Source organism: Desmodus rotundus, chromosome 5, assembly GCF_022682495.2.
Source record: "Desmodus rotundus isolate HL8 chromosome 5, HLdesRot8A.1, whole genome shotgun sequence".
NCBI lineage: Eukaryota > Metazoa > Chordata > Mammalia > Chiroptera > Phyllostomidae > Desmodus > Desmodus rotundus.
The window spans coordinates 157,204,116-157,217,281 of NC_071391.1; positions in this window are offsets into that span (position 1 = coordinate 157,204,116).

Genomic DNA, 13,166 nt, shown 5'->3' on the forward strand with positions numbered 1-13,166 from the left:
AACTTGAAGCAAGCAGACTTGAAAGGGCTTGTGCATTGAAGCTTCCCCTCGCTTGCTCTGCTTGGAACCCTGACTTCAACCACGGGAATGAGCTAGGTGAATGAGCTGGAGGGATGGTGAGAGACACACAACTAATCATCCTGTTCGCCCCTGCCAACAGCCGGAAATGTGGGGGCAGGGGGGGGGGGACTGGGCCAAAACAGGAGAAGGCCACAGAAGCTTGAGTGAGCCCAGCCAAGACCAACAGAACTGAACCAGCCCAAATTGTTGACCGACAGAATCATTAACTCATATATTATTACCATGTTAAGTCATACACGTTAAGGTAATTGGTTATACAGCAAAATGATACATTTTGCTATACAGCTACTTGATACATTTAACATATTCCTCAAAGGGAAACAACCAAGGATTATACTCAGTCACTACATTCTTCTGAGTCCAGATTTCTTAGTGACCTTCATTCTTGTCTGAAAATTTAAGATATGGTTTGTCATCCTACAATGAGAAATCATCATCGTAGTAAGTGAGAAACTTAATTACCTACAAAACACCTGGTAAACAATACTGGCGGACACAACAGGATAACACCTGTCAGAACAAAGAAAAAGAAAAGCAAAATGTCGAGTATACTGACATTTGTCATTGTTTTTGGCTGCCCAGCATTTGAACGTCTTTCTATATATGAGACCCTCACCTTATGAAGCAGAACATGTATCTCCCTAAAAGAGCTAAAAATTATTCCTCAGACTCGCATCCAGCTTGGGTACGAGGGCACATGGCCTCGGTTCTGCCAATCAGATGCATTTACATCTTGAATCAGAAAACGGTGATGGGAAGAAGCAGAAACCCTTTCGGTCAATGAATGTTGGCAGTGGCGGAAGTTCTGGGGGTAGTGACTGGTGCTCGCCTCAGCGGGGTGAGCAGTGCCAGCCCCGGGCTCCTCCCACTGCCTTCACCACAGTTTGTATGTTACCATCTGGAATGTTGTTTCTGCCTTCGTATTCCTCGGACCTAGTTTTTTAGTCCTTCCTCCTCCCCAACACACACGTACCCAATCACCAGGTCTACAGAGCATGGTGGACAACAGAAAAGCTCTGGAGTCCAACTGCCCGAGTTTAAACCCTGGCTTATGAGCTGTGTGATCTTGGGTAAGCTCTTTAATGTCTTTGTGCCATTTCCCCATCCAACATGTGGGTGACGGCCAGAGGAAAAGCGGGAGTAGGTGGAGGTGGGCAAAAGGCGGAAATGGGGGCACAAAGGGATTTATTTGGCTTGGGGCAACGGGCGCACGATGCAGTGTGCAGATGTTTTATTGGGTTGAACACTTGAAACCTGTATGGTTTTGTGAACCAATGTCACCCAATAAATTCAATTTTAAAAAATTTGAAAGTGTCATTTCATAAAACACACTAACTGTATCAGTAATGGATTGCCACGGTAACACTATGTGACATCTCCCACTCGGTAGCTTGAAACAGTGATCACTTATTTTGCGTGCACACCGAACAGTGGTCGGAGTTCAGCAGACCTGCCCTTGGCCTGGCTGTACTTCAAACTGCAGGCTTGAGGTCGGGCTGGGCAGCTCTGATCTGTGTCCCTCATTCTCCTGAGACCACTGGGGTCTGTTGTTTTCAAGGTAAAAGCGCAAGAAGGCAAGCAGAAACTCACAGTTCATCCTAAGACCTGGTATCTACGTTAACTCTATTTTCCACATTCTTGATGCTCTGATATTTGGGGGCCTTACACACTCAGGGAGAGGCTGCTCCTGTCAGGGACAGCTAATTCCTAGAGACAGGTGACAACTTACCTGGGAGCATACTTCTCTTGGGCAAGCCAGCCAGCCCCTTTACCCAGCTCTCGCACACCAAGCCCAGATTTCCCTAGTCCTAGGCCATCCAGGCCCAGGGCCCAGGCAACAGGAAACCACCCCGACAGCCCGAAGGCTGCCAGAACTATCCCACCTAGCCGATCCTTCACTGTTTTACCCTGCCCAAAAAGCATTAACCATAAAAGTAAAGATTGGTAAATAGTAGTGTATTTTTAAATTAAACTTTTAAAAATCAAATGGTACCAATGGAGAAGAAGCAACAGACTGGGAGGAGGTGTTTCCAATTCATATAACTGGCAACAAATTAGTATCCAGATTATGTAAGATGTATAAATCAACACTTATAAATGAATAAGAAAAGAAATAGCCCAAGTAAAACGTTGGCAGTAAGTTATAAATACGCCATCCACAAAATAAGGGGAGGGGGGAATGAATGCATAATTAAAACGTAAAAAGATGTTCTACCTTAATAACAAGTATAGGAATGCAAATTAAACTTTAATGAACTAGGTTCATTTTAAATGTTTTTAAACTTTCTTGATGGAAACTGAAAAAAAAATGGAACAAATGGAAATTCTAACCATGCTCAAGGTTAGGAGATGAGTTAATATTTAATTACTTTTAATTAATTAGATAGATATGCTGATTCTAAAGTTCCTATGGAAAACAATCAAACAAATAAGAAAGGCCAGGAAAATTATAAAAATAAAAGAATATGAGGGAAGATTAGCCTTATGGGATATGAAAATATACTATAAAGCTACAATAATGAAAAGTATAAGAATAAACCATGGAACAAAATTAAAAATCCAGAATCAGACGCACATGTTGATGGAAATGTGGTTAATGATAAGGTAACATTTCAAATCAATGAAGGAAAGATGGGTTCTTCAATAAACAGGGTGGAGACACCTACACTGTCTACATCTCACTGTGTAGCTGTCTGGGAAAACATTATGATACAGCCATACTTCCTGCCTTTTGTCAACATTCTTAACAAGTGAATCAAGGATTTGAATGCAGGAACAAAAATCCTAAAAGGACTACAAGAAAATACAGACAGAAAATTTTGTTTTTATATTACAAAACCCAGAAGCCAGGTGATATGTATCTGTCAGAGCCCAACCCGGTGACAGAAACCACACAGCAATTGAATTAATAGCAAAAAGTTAACATAAAGAATCGTCAACTGCATAAAACTGCTGAAAAGGCAAAAGAAGAACGGTATATGTGAAATAATAAGAACTATGCATATTGGTCTCTGTCCCCAGTCTCTGCTGATTTTTGATCTTTGACCCTGGTTCCTGACACAGAGTTCCCAAGACCCTTGTAATCCTCTGAGTGATAGAGGTGCTCGGAGCACCTTTTGTTCTAAATTTTGGTGTTTGACCCATTCCTGACACAGAGCTCCTAAAATTCTTGGAATTTCCTGAGGGATGGGATGACCTCTGATGCAGAACTAAATCCCTTGGGGCTTCCTGGATGATAAGACTATCTTTTGTTTTAAGGCAGTGACTTTTGTGGGCTCCTGGATGAGGCCCCAAAGGGGAACAGGATTAGAAGCTTAGAATTTTCAGCCCCAGCCCTCACCCTCCGGGGAGGGGGATAGGGAATAGAGATTGAGTTAATATGCCTACGTGATGAAGCCTCCATTAAATTTCCCAAAGTAGGGGCTTCAGGGAGCTTCTGGGTTGGTGCAGGGTGGCACACCCCAACTCCCGCGGACAGGAACTCCAGCACTGGGGACCCTTCACTGTGGGGATCTTGCACTATGAACAGGGTTGGCCAAAAAGTCTGTTTAATTTTTCCATAAAATAAAAGACACATGTTACATTTTCACCAATACATTTATTGATTTGGATATTTTGAGTATATCGGCTATCTCCCGTGTGATTTAACATTGGCTGTTCTCAATTAATGACTCTATTTGATCGCTCTCAACTTCAACTGGTCTACCCAACTGTGGAGCATCGTCCAGCGAGACATCTCCACCACGGAACTTCGCAAACCACCTTTGACACGTTCAGTCAGTCTCAGCACCTTCTCCATACACTGCACAAACCTTTATTTTTGCGCTTCAGTTGTGTTTTTACCTTTCTTGAAATAATAAAGCTAATATGCTGAAAATGTTGCTTATTTTCTTCCATCTTCAGTATTAAAATGGCTACACAAAAATTCACCAATTTTGATAAGTTTCTTTTTAATGCACGCTGGTATGACAGCTGTCACAATACAATCTAACAGCGGTGCTGCGAATGAAGTTAAAGACAACTAAGCGCTCCTAGAGCCATCGTATGGAAAAAAACAAACGAACTTTATTGCCAACCCAATACATCTTTGTCTGGCTGTTCATCTGTATCCTTTCCTGTAGCCTTTGTTACAAACCGGTAAACGTGTTGCCCTGCATTTTGTGTAAGTGTTTCCCTGCATTTGGTGAGCTATTCTAGCAAATTATCAATCATGAGGCGGGGCAGGGTGGGGGGGTCATGGGAACCCCCAACTTATAGCCAACCTGGGACTTGCGATTAGCATCTGAAATGTGGACAGTCTGGTGGGAGTGAGCTCTTAAACTGTGGGGTTTTCACTAGCTCCCGGCAGTTAGTGTCAGAATTGAGTTACATTGCAGGACACCCAGTTGGTGCCCCCTGAAAACTGAAGAATTGCTTGGTGTGGAAAACCCTCACATTTGTTGTGAGTAGCAGTAGAATGAACAGGAGTTAAAAAGAGCTTGAGCCCTGGCCGGGTGGCTCAGTTTAGAGGGGTCATCCTGATACGCCAAGGTTGCAAGTTCAACCCCCGGTTAGGACGCATATAAGAATCAACCAGGGAATGCATAAATACATGGAATGGATCGATGTTTCTCTCTCTTTCTCAAATCAGTTTTAAAAATTTATTTTAAAAATAAAATTTAAAAAAGAGCTTGAGAGTAGAAATGAAACAAATGTAGAAAATAAAAAAGAATACAGCTTTTAAGTATCTCATTAAAAAATTGATACATGGAGAAGACAGACAGTGGAGATGCAACAAGAATGGAATCTCCAAAGAAGAAAAACTAGACAGGGGAGCAGAACGAACACTGCAAGAGAACGTTCCTGAACGAAGGGCAGCTTGCAGAACAGCACAAGGAGCAACTGACACAAAATGGTCACTGCCCGGACTCAGTAGGAGTTAAAAATAAAAACCTTTCTTCCTCTTTCTCTTCCTCTTTTTTTTCCCCTTTCCCTTCTAATCAATTCAGCCCAAAAGTCACTTGGTGGCACCAGGGCAAAATAGACATGCATGTAGGGAAGGAGGGACAGGGGCTGCTGCCGTCCCCCAAAAAGGAGTGTTGAAGCCTGAGCCGAGTAAGGGGGACGTCTGGGTAGAAGAGTGTAATGGAATGGATGCTGGCGTGCCCCCCCCAAAATTATTATTTTGAAATCCTCACCCCCAATGTGATGGATATAGAATATGGGGGCTTTGGGAGGTGATTAGCTTACGAAAGTGAAGGCTTCATGAATGAGATTAGTGTCCTTATTAAAGGGACCACAGAGAGCTCCCCAGCTCTCTTCCCACCATGTGAGGATGTGGTGAGAAGTCGGCCGTTTGCAGCCCAGAAGAGGATTCTCGCCAGCACCCAGCCATGCTGGCACCCTGATCTCAGCCTTCCAGTCTCTAGAGCAGTGAGAAATAAATTTCTGTTGTTTATCAGTCATCCAGTCTGTGCTACTTTGTTACGGCAGCCAGGACCGACTAAGACAACGCTCTGGGACATTGGGGCCTAAGTAGGCAGGGAGGGGGCCACATGGGAAACCAGCTGGCTGAAGCGGGGGGTGTCACGGCCCGAGTAGGGGGAGGAAAATGTCTGTTAAATCCTGATGGGTGAGGAGGGCTTCTGCGTGGTGGAACAGCTCAGCCCAGGGCGTCAGAGCCCCAGGCAACATGAAAACTCCAGAGTGCAGGAAGGGAGGTGTCCAGCAAGAATCCGAATCGTTGCAGCCTGGCCACAACCTGGGGCCATGGGGAGCAGCCAGGGTAGAGGGGCAGGGCACACTTAACAAAGCTCAAAGAGAGCAGGTCGTCAGGACCCTGTGTGGGTGACAAGAAAGGCAGAGAAGGAACCACGGAGAGGCAAGATGTAAATGAAGGACACCACCCCAACCCCACACTTGGGAACCAGTGTGCCCACCTCAGCAGAGCACACAGTGCCCAGTATGCCCAGGAGGCCACAGGCTGCCCAGACCATGAGGCTGGCCCTGGGGCTGTCAACAGGGACCAGTACAGCCGCAGAGACGCGATCGGGGCCATGGGGCATTGTTGGTCAATCTCCCTCCCTCCCGTGTCCCACCACCAGGCTCTTACCGCCAGCCTCCCACTTTTTTAGTGTTTTCTCTTTACTTCTCCGCATCTCAGAACTTCAGTAGAAACTACCTGTAGTCTATCAGGCGTAGGTAATCTGAGCCTTCTGCAAAAGTTAATGATTACAGCAGCCCAGGGGGGTTTGAACCAAAGGACAAGCAGGCTATTCTGAGGACCTTGTTTCTGGCCCCCTGAGTCTGGCACCTCACAGACTCAGACCTGTGTAAATGCTGGACACCTCCCCCCAGTTCCAAGAAGGAGAGGTTTTCATGCAAACTCCTGGTACTTTCCCTCCGTGGCAGTTGGTATGGAACTAGCTGAAAAGGATTCTGCAGTTAAAATGTACACTCCAAGCAATTATAGATGGAAAGGCGGTGATATGAGGCCAGAAGCACATCAACAAAGTTATCAAGAGGCACTCCTTCCAGGTCAGACAGTTTGGGACGAGGGACACAGATAAGAAAGCCTCAGAATTAAGGACGAGGTAGATACGACCAGAGCCAAGACAGAGATGTTTTCATCAGTCACGCCTCAATAAGGGTTTCAGCAATCCCATAGTGTGGGGAGAGTGAGTTTAAGGCCCGAATGACACCCTAGAACAGAGCTACAGTAAAACTTCCCGCATTGGAGGGTGTGCTCTCTGCCTGTGCTGGCTGATACTGTAGCACTAGCTGTAGGTGGCTGCTGAGCACTTGAAGTCTGGCTAGTGTAACTGAGGAACTGCATTTTTCATTTTACTTCATTGGCATTAATTACAATATCCAAATAGGCACCTCTGGCTAGCGGCTACCGTACTGGATAGTGCAGCTCTGTAGAATTCAGGGTCATTACATAACCGACCGCTGGTATACTGTGTGAGTTATTTTGGTAGTTTTCAATGGTCTCAGATAACCAAAAAATTGTTTCTTGTATAGATAAATTCCTAAAGAACCCTTCTTCACTCATGAAAGTCAAATTTGCAGGGCTCTGAAGGTGTATATAGGCAAGTTAAGAGAACTCAGCTTCTAATTGTGGTCCAGCTGGCAGTGTCCAGAGTAGGCAAAGCAAATCAGAAACCACTTCCAGATAAACAAGATTGGAGCTCAGTGATGACCGGTTGCTCTCTGTGTGTTTGTTCTTGGTATCTCACCCAAATTCCCGGAACTCAGCAACCTGTGGCTGCCAAATAAGGTCTTTTTTTTTTTTTAATTTGACCTAATGTTTAATAATAATGAGATCCTCCTCTACCTCTGACCTCCATCTTTCTGAGGTGGAAGTGCCGTTGACAGCAGCTTACTTTGGGTATTTTGAGGCCCCCAGGAATGCTTGTGCTGGCTGTGCTGTGCTCTTCCTCGTCCCCAGGCAGTTTCCCCTGCCTGGAGAACTGGTGTTTAGGGACATCCCTGGTGCCCAGACTCTGCTGATGACGCTGACCTCTGGTCAGCCCCGAAGAGGGCCTGTGTTCTCACGGGAGTTCCATGTACGAATGTGCCCCGGCAGCAACAAAGTGCCGCACTCAGGGCTCAGAGTGTTCTCATACAGAAACTGAAATGTCCACAAGCCCATGATACACACCTCTCCTCCCTGGAGTCAGAGAACAGCAGTGCTGGAAGCATCCCAGAGACAGCGGAAAGTTATGCCATAGTTCTACTTGTGCAGACAGCCCCAGCCCCCAGGGCTGGTCATTCCTGGAACTCAGGATGGGTTGCACAGGCCAGGCACGTCAGCCTGTGCCTGTTCTTAGCCTCACCCAGCTCTTTCAGATATACACCCCAGTGTTCACAGGTGACTCCACCCCTCCAGCCACCAGACAGAAGATAGCCGTCACAGAAGTCCTGCTACTCCCAAGGTCCTATAGGAAGTCTGTGCTGAGCCCAGGGCCCCTGTGGCTCAGGGCACATGGGTGAGGCCAACCTGTAAGACCTCAGGGTGATCATGCCCTGCTGAAGATTCTGTGGATCTGCCGTTGCCTTCCAGGGCTTAACACCCAGGGGTGTCTGCCAGGGTCAGACTGGCCCTGGGCTCCGTTCTAAACTCCCAACCCAACTGGCTTATAATTTGTCCCCCTCCTGTCTCTACTGGAGATTTCCTCACCCAAATACCCTGCCCTGAAAAAACACCTTCATTTTCTGCTCCCCCACTATGCACAGATATCCTTCTTGCCTCCCCTCACCCACCCCGTCCTCCCTCCCATTCCCTGCCCCCAACCCCTCAGCAAGCCTCAGAGCCACAGTGCCCAAGGCAGCTGCAGGGTGGTGAAAAGAGAGTCCATCAGCAGGTGGAGCTCTGGGTCCAGAGCACAGGGCAGCAGGTGGTGGAGACATCCCTTCCTCCCTGAGGGGGTTAGCAGCAGTTAGGAGGGGGGCTGAGGGGTCTGTATGGGGAGGAGCAGTGATGGGAGCCTCCAGAGGCTGCCCTGTGCCTCCTTGAGTCCCCAGCAGCCTTGGTGACCCAGGCAGTGTTGATCCCTGCTGCAAAGTGGAGAGTAGCCTGGCCACCCTTCCGCTGCCTCCTGCGTGGAGAAAAAGGGAGGGCCTGAACTGGAGGGGGTCTGGGCCCTCTCTTGAGCCAAGCTTGGTCCCTCCCTATGGCCCTGTGGTCCATTTACCAGGAGTCTTCAGCTTCTGGAACAGTCCTCTCAGGCCTAAAACCGTGCTTGGCACAACGGCAGTAAAAATTCACTGAGCGAATGGATGATGCTGAAGGTAAGGCCTGCTTACCCATAGCTGCTGGTTTGGTGGCAAACCAGGGTGCAGCTTCTATACCCTTTGTGCACTGGAACAGCACCCCATTGCCCTCACTGTCTCAGTCCCTGTCCTTCAGCAAGAACTCTGTGGGGCTGCCACAGTGTCCATAGTCTCACTGGGCATGGCCAGAAGCGAGGCTGGGGAGGCCCCTGTGACTTGTTTTTACTAGTTTGGGCAGAATCCAGAATCCTGCCCTCACTCTTGTCGGACTGGTTTGGATGACTCCAATTCACGGGCCTGCACTTCAAAAAACATAAACATCTCTCCCACAGCTCAACTGTACTTCCCAAGGCAGCTGCCCATTCTGGTGAGGACAGATGCACAGCTGGGCAGCACCCCCCTTGACCGTGTCTCCTCAGAGGGTCTGCAGGTAAGCCCTAGTAAAGCTTTCTCCCAGAAACACTCAGGCACGTATGAGCAGCCACTTTCCCGTGGGGAGTTTATCCACTCATGCCACACGTATTTCTTACGTGCTCTCCCCGTGCCAGGCACTGGTCCAGGAGCTGGGGTACAGCAGTAAGCACAAACAAAGTCGCTGCGTTCACGGAGCTTCCATTCTAGTGCGGGAGGACGCAATAAACAAGCAAATAGTGCTTGGGGAGGTGCTGAGTGCCAAGAAGAAAAATCAGCCAGAGTAAGGGGATGCAGAACAGCAGGGAAGGACATTGTGTATGTGCTCCCCGAGGAAGGGTCTTCAGAGGTCTTCCCAATAAACTGAATTTGAGCAAAGACATGGAAGAAGTGAGTTGTGTGTGAATCTGGAGGAAAGTGGTTTCAGGCAGAGGAATGAAAAACACAAAGCCCCTGAAGCAGGAGTGTCCGGTGTGTCTGAGGAACAGCCCAGTGTCCAGAGTGGCTTGAGTGAGGGGGAGAAGGGTGAATCTGATAGGCAGCAGGGACCCAGATTGCAAATGTCATGGCAAAGATTCTAGGTTTAATCCGAGTGACATGAGAAGGCATTAAAGGGTTCTGAGCGGAGGGGAGACATGATCTGACTTGAGTTATAAAAGGAACACTCTGGCTGCTGGGTGCAGAATAGACTAGATCTGGGCGCGGGTGGGGGCAGGGAGACAAGGCTTTGCAGTAATCTAGCTGAGAGAGGCTGTGATGGAAATAGTAGGCAATGAATGGAATCTGGATATACTGCAAAGACAGAGCCAACAGGATTTTCTGATGGATTGCATGTGCAGTACTGGAGAAAGATAAAAATCACAGGTGATCCCAGGATGACTCCAAATGTTGATCTGAACAAACAGGAAGAATGAAGCTACCACAAAAAAAAAAAAAAAAAGGAAAGAAAAGAAAAGAAGAGAAAGAAAGAAAGAAAAAAAGAACACGCTTTCAATCCTGGGATCTTGTATTTCTCTGAAGAGAATGAAAATCAGGAATCAAAAGAGGGACCTGCCCAGAACCTGGACACAGTAATCATACCGAAGGGGGTGAGCCCGCAAATGTGTGTGCTGACGTGCACTTAAGCACGCAAGGGGCTCAATGAGGACATGACAGTGACGGTGGGCGTGTGGGTACAAATGCAGGTGAGCCCGTGGCCTATGTGGATGCAGCGCGACACTACAGTGTGCACTGGGGTGTGCGTGTATCATAAGGTACGAGCTACATCCAGACAGAATGTTGTAACAGTAGCAGCCTGGAAGGGCGGCTGACTCCCCTCGTTTTGACCCATGTACGCACTAGACCTTTGACTTGAATGGTCCTATAAGATTCAACCAGCTCTAATATCATCTCCAGCAACACCTATATTTTGGACTTTGTGTAAACATCAGAAGGATTAGTTGAGAACAAGAAGCACATTACCCTGGAATGAGAACTGCAATCAGTTTGCTCTAAATTCTCATAAATAAACTATAAATGCTGTGCAGAAGGTCCTGATCTCAGCCTTCAGTTTCTCCCCACTTAGCAGCTGGTGAAAATGCATTCATTAGTGCAGCCAAGAGAACAGTCTCTTCCCCTCAGCTTTCCTCAGTCCATGGATTCTTCCACATCCTGCTTTTTGGGAACCATGCTGACATTGCCCCACGTGGTGTAATTTGCTCTGGGATCTTTACTTCTCAATGCAAACAGTTAGTTACTATGCATGGCCAAGGATTCATAGAGTTTGCTTTATGTCTGCTTTCCAAAGGAAGATTTGCTTCTCTCTAATATACTCTATAAAATGCCGGATGTTGGCTCCACTTGTCAACCTGAGAAGGTTGCATGGCGGGCAGCTCTCTTTCCCAGGCCATGCTGTGTTTTCTCTCAGAGAACATCCTCCTCCGTGAGCTTTGGTGATGGCAGAGACATGGTGTAGCCCTTTTACATGTACAGCACACGGGGACCTCACACCAAGGGTGAGTGAGACAGAAAAACTCTTCGTTTCCCCTTCTCTACAAACGAAAGGGGAAAAAATGCTGTTTGTCCCGCTGTTACGCTCAATACTTCACTTCTGGTCACCAAATGTAGTGACCACCTACATCAAGCAACCCTCCAGTTCCCTGTGGCCATCAGCTGGTGTCCTACAATTCGCTTCAGTTCAGTCCTGACGCTATCTCCCGGGGGTTATTGCAGACCTCACAGGGTAAGGGCTGATCCCACAAGACTTCTTCCCTACCACCCTCCCCCCACACACACTTCAGAGGCCACCACAGGCCCAGATTCTCACCCATTGGCTATGAGTCAGCTTTGATAATTTGCTGGAGAGGTTCACAGAACTCAGGAAAACAGTTACTAGATTATGGGTTTATTATAAAAGGGTACAACTCCCGTGCGCACCCTCTCTGAAGCACAGCTGCGTTGTCTTCCCTTCTTTCCCTTGTTCTTCCCCCCAGGCTCTTACCTCTGCCTCTCTTTTTCCTAAGCTCCCAGGACCGTTCTTTTGCCTCTGTAACTTGTTTCCTGAGCCCATGCAGCCCAGCTGGCTCACTACCTCTGTAACTTTCTAAATAAACTTGCACTTACAATTTGAAAAAAAAAAAAATAAAATGATACAATTCAAAATAGCCAGATGGAAGAGATGCATAGGGCAAGGTATGGGGGAAGGGGTATGGAGGGGCATGCTGACCAATCCAGAAGCTCTCTGAGCTCTATTGTTTAGAGTTTTTATAGAGGCTTCATTAGGTAGGCATGGTTGATTGAATCATTGGTAATTAGTGATTAATTTAACCTCCAACCCTCTCCAGAGGTGGGGGATGGGGCTGAAAGTTCCAAGTCTCTCATTACCTGGTTTGTTCCTGCGGCAACGAGCCCCTACTCTTAGGGGCTTTCCAGAGTCACCATATTAACATAAACTCAAGTCTAGTTTCAGAAAGATGTGTTATAAATAAAAGACACCTTTATTTCTTACACGAAGGAAATTCCAAGGGTTTGGGGAGCTGTCTGCCAGGAATGGTGATGAAGACCAAATACGTATTTCTTATTATTGCTAGCATTAAGAAACATCCAAACCTGTAGAGATTTTTTATGGGACTTTATTTGAGCCAAATTAATGACAATGCCAGGAAGCAAGATCTTAAACACTCTGGAGAATGACGATTTTGCAGTTTCTTTTGTACATTTAGAATTAAGGAGGAACGATAAGAAAGATTACATGGAGGTGGGCATTTGAAAGGTGTGTTAACCTAGATGCACAAGAACAACAAACAGAGCTTGTTTCAACCTTTTACAAAGAAGTTACATGTCCGAGGAATGACTACCCACCATGACCTGCCCAGTTAGGAATTTATGATCATATCGCCCTGTGAGGCTACTTTGGGTTAGACTTACTACAGCACCCCTTCTTCATCCACATTATAAATCACAATATCACAGTGAGCCTGCTGCACTACAGGGAAATTTTCTATAATATTTCGTATACATGTTTCCTGTGGGAGTGCACCTCTAGTGCACCTCTGATGACCAAATGAGAAATCATAATCTACTTTCAAAATCTCCATTCCTGGCAGTCTGTAAAGTACAAGATGCCAGTAGATTATTCTTGACATCATGGACAAATGGTGATTTACTTTTGAATTTATGAGCATAATTGGACTCTGTGACTCACCTTCTCACAGCCTCAGGGTCACCGCAATGGTATGCAAGTCATCCTCTGGGAATTGTTGAAGTATGGCAAGTATGAGATGGTGCAGTCCCCTGGTCCAGAGTTGTCCTTGCCTTAGAGACATTGGACAGTCATAGATCTCCCTGTGTCTAGGATGTAAACTTTCTTATTTTAAGCCAAGAAAAGCCCTACTCTCCACCACGCCCAAATTGGAGGACTGGCCAGAATGTCCCCCCTGAGA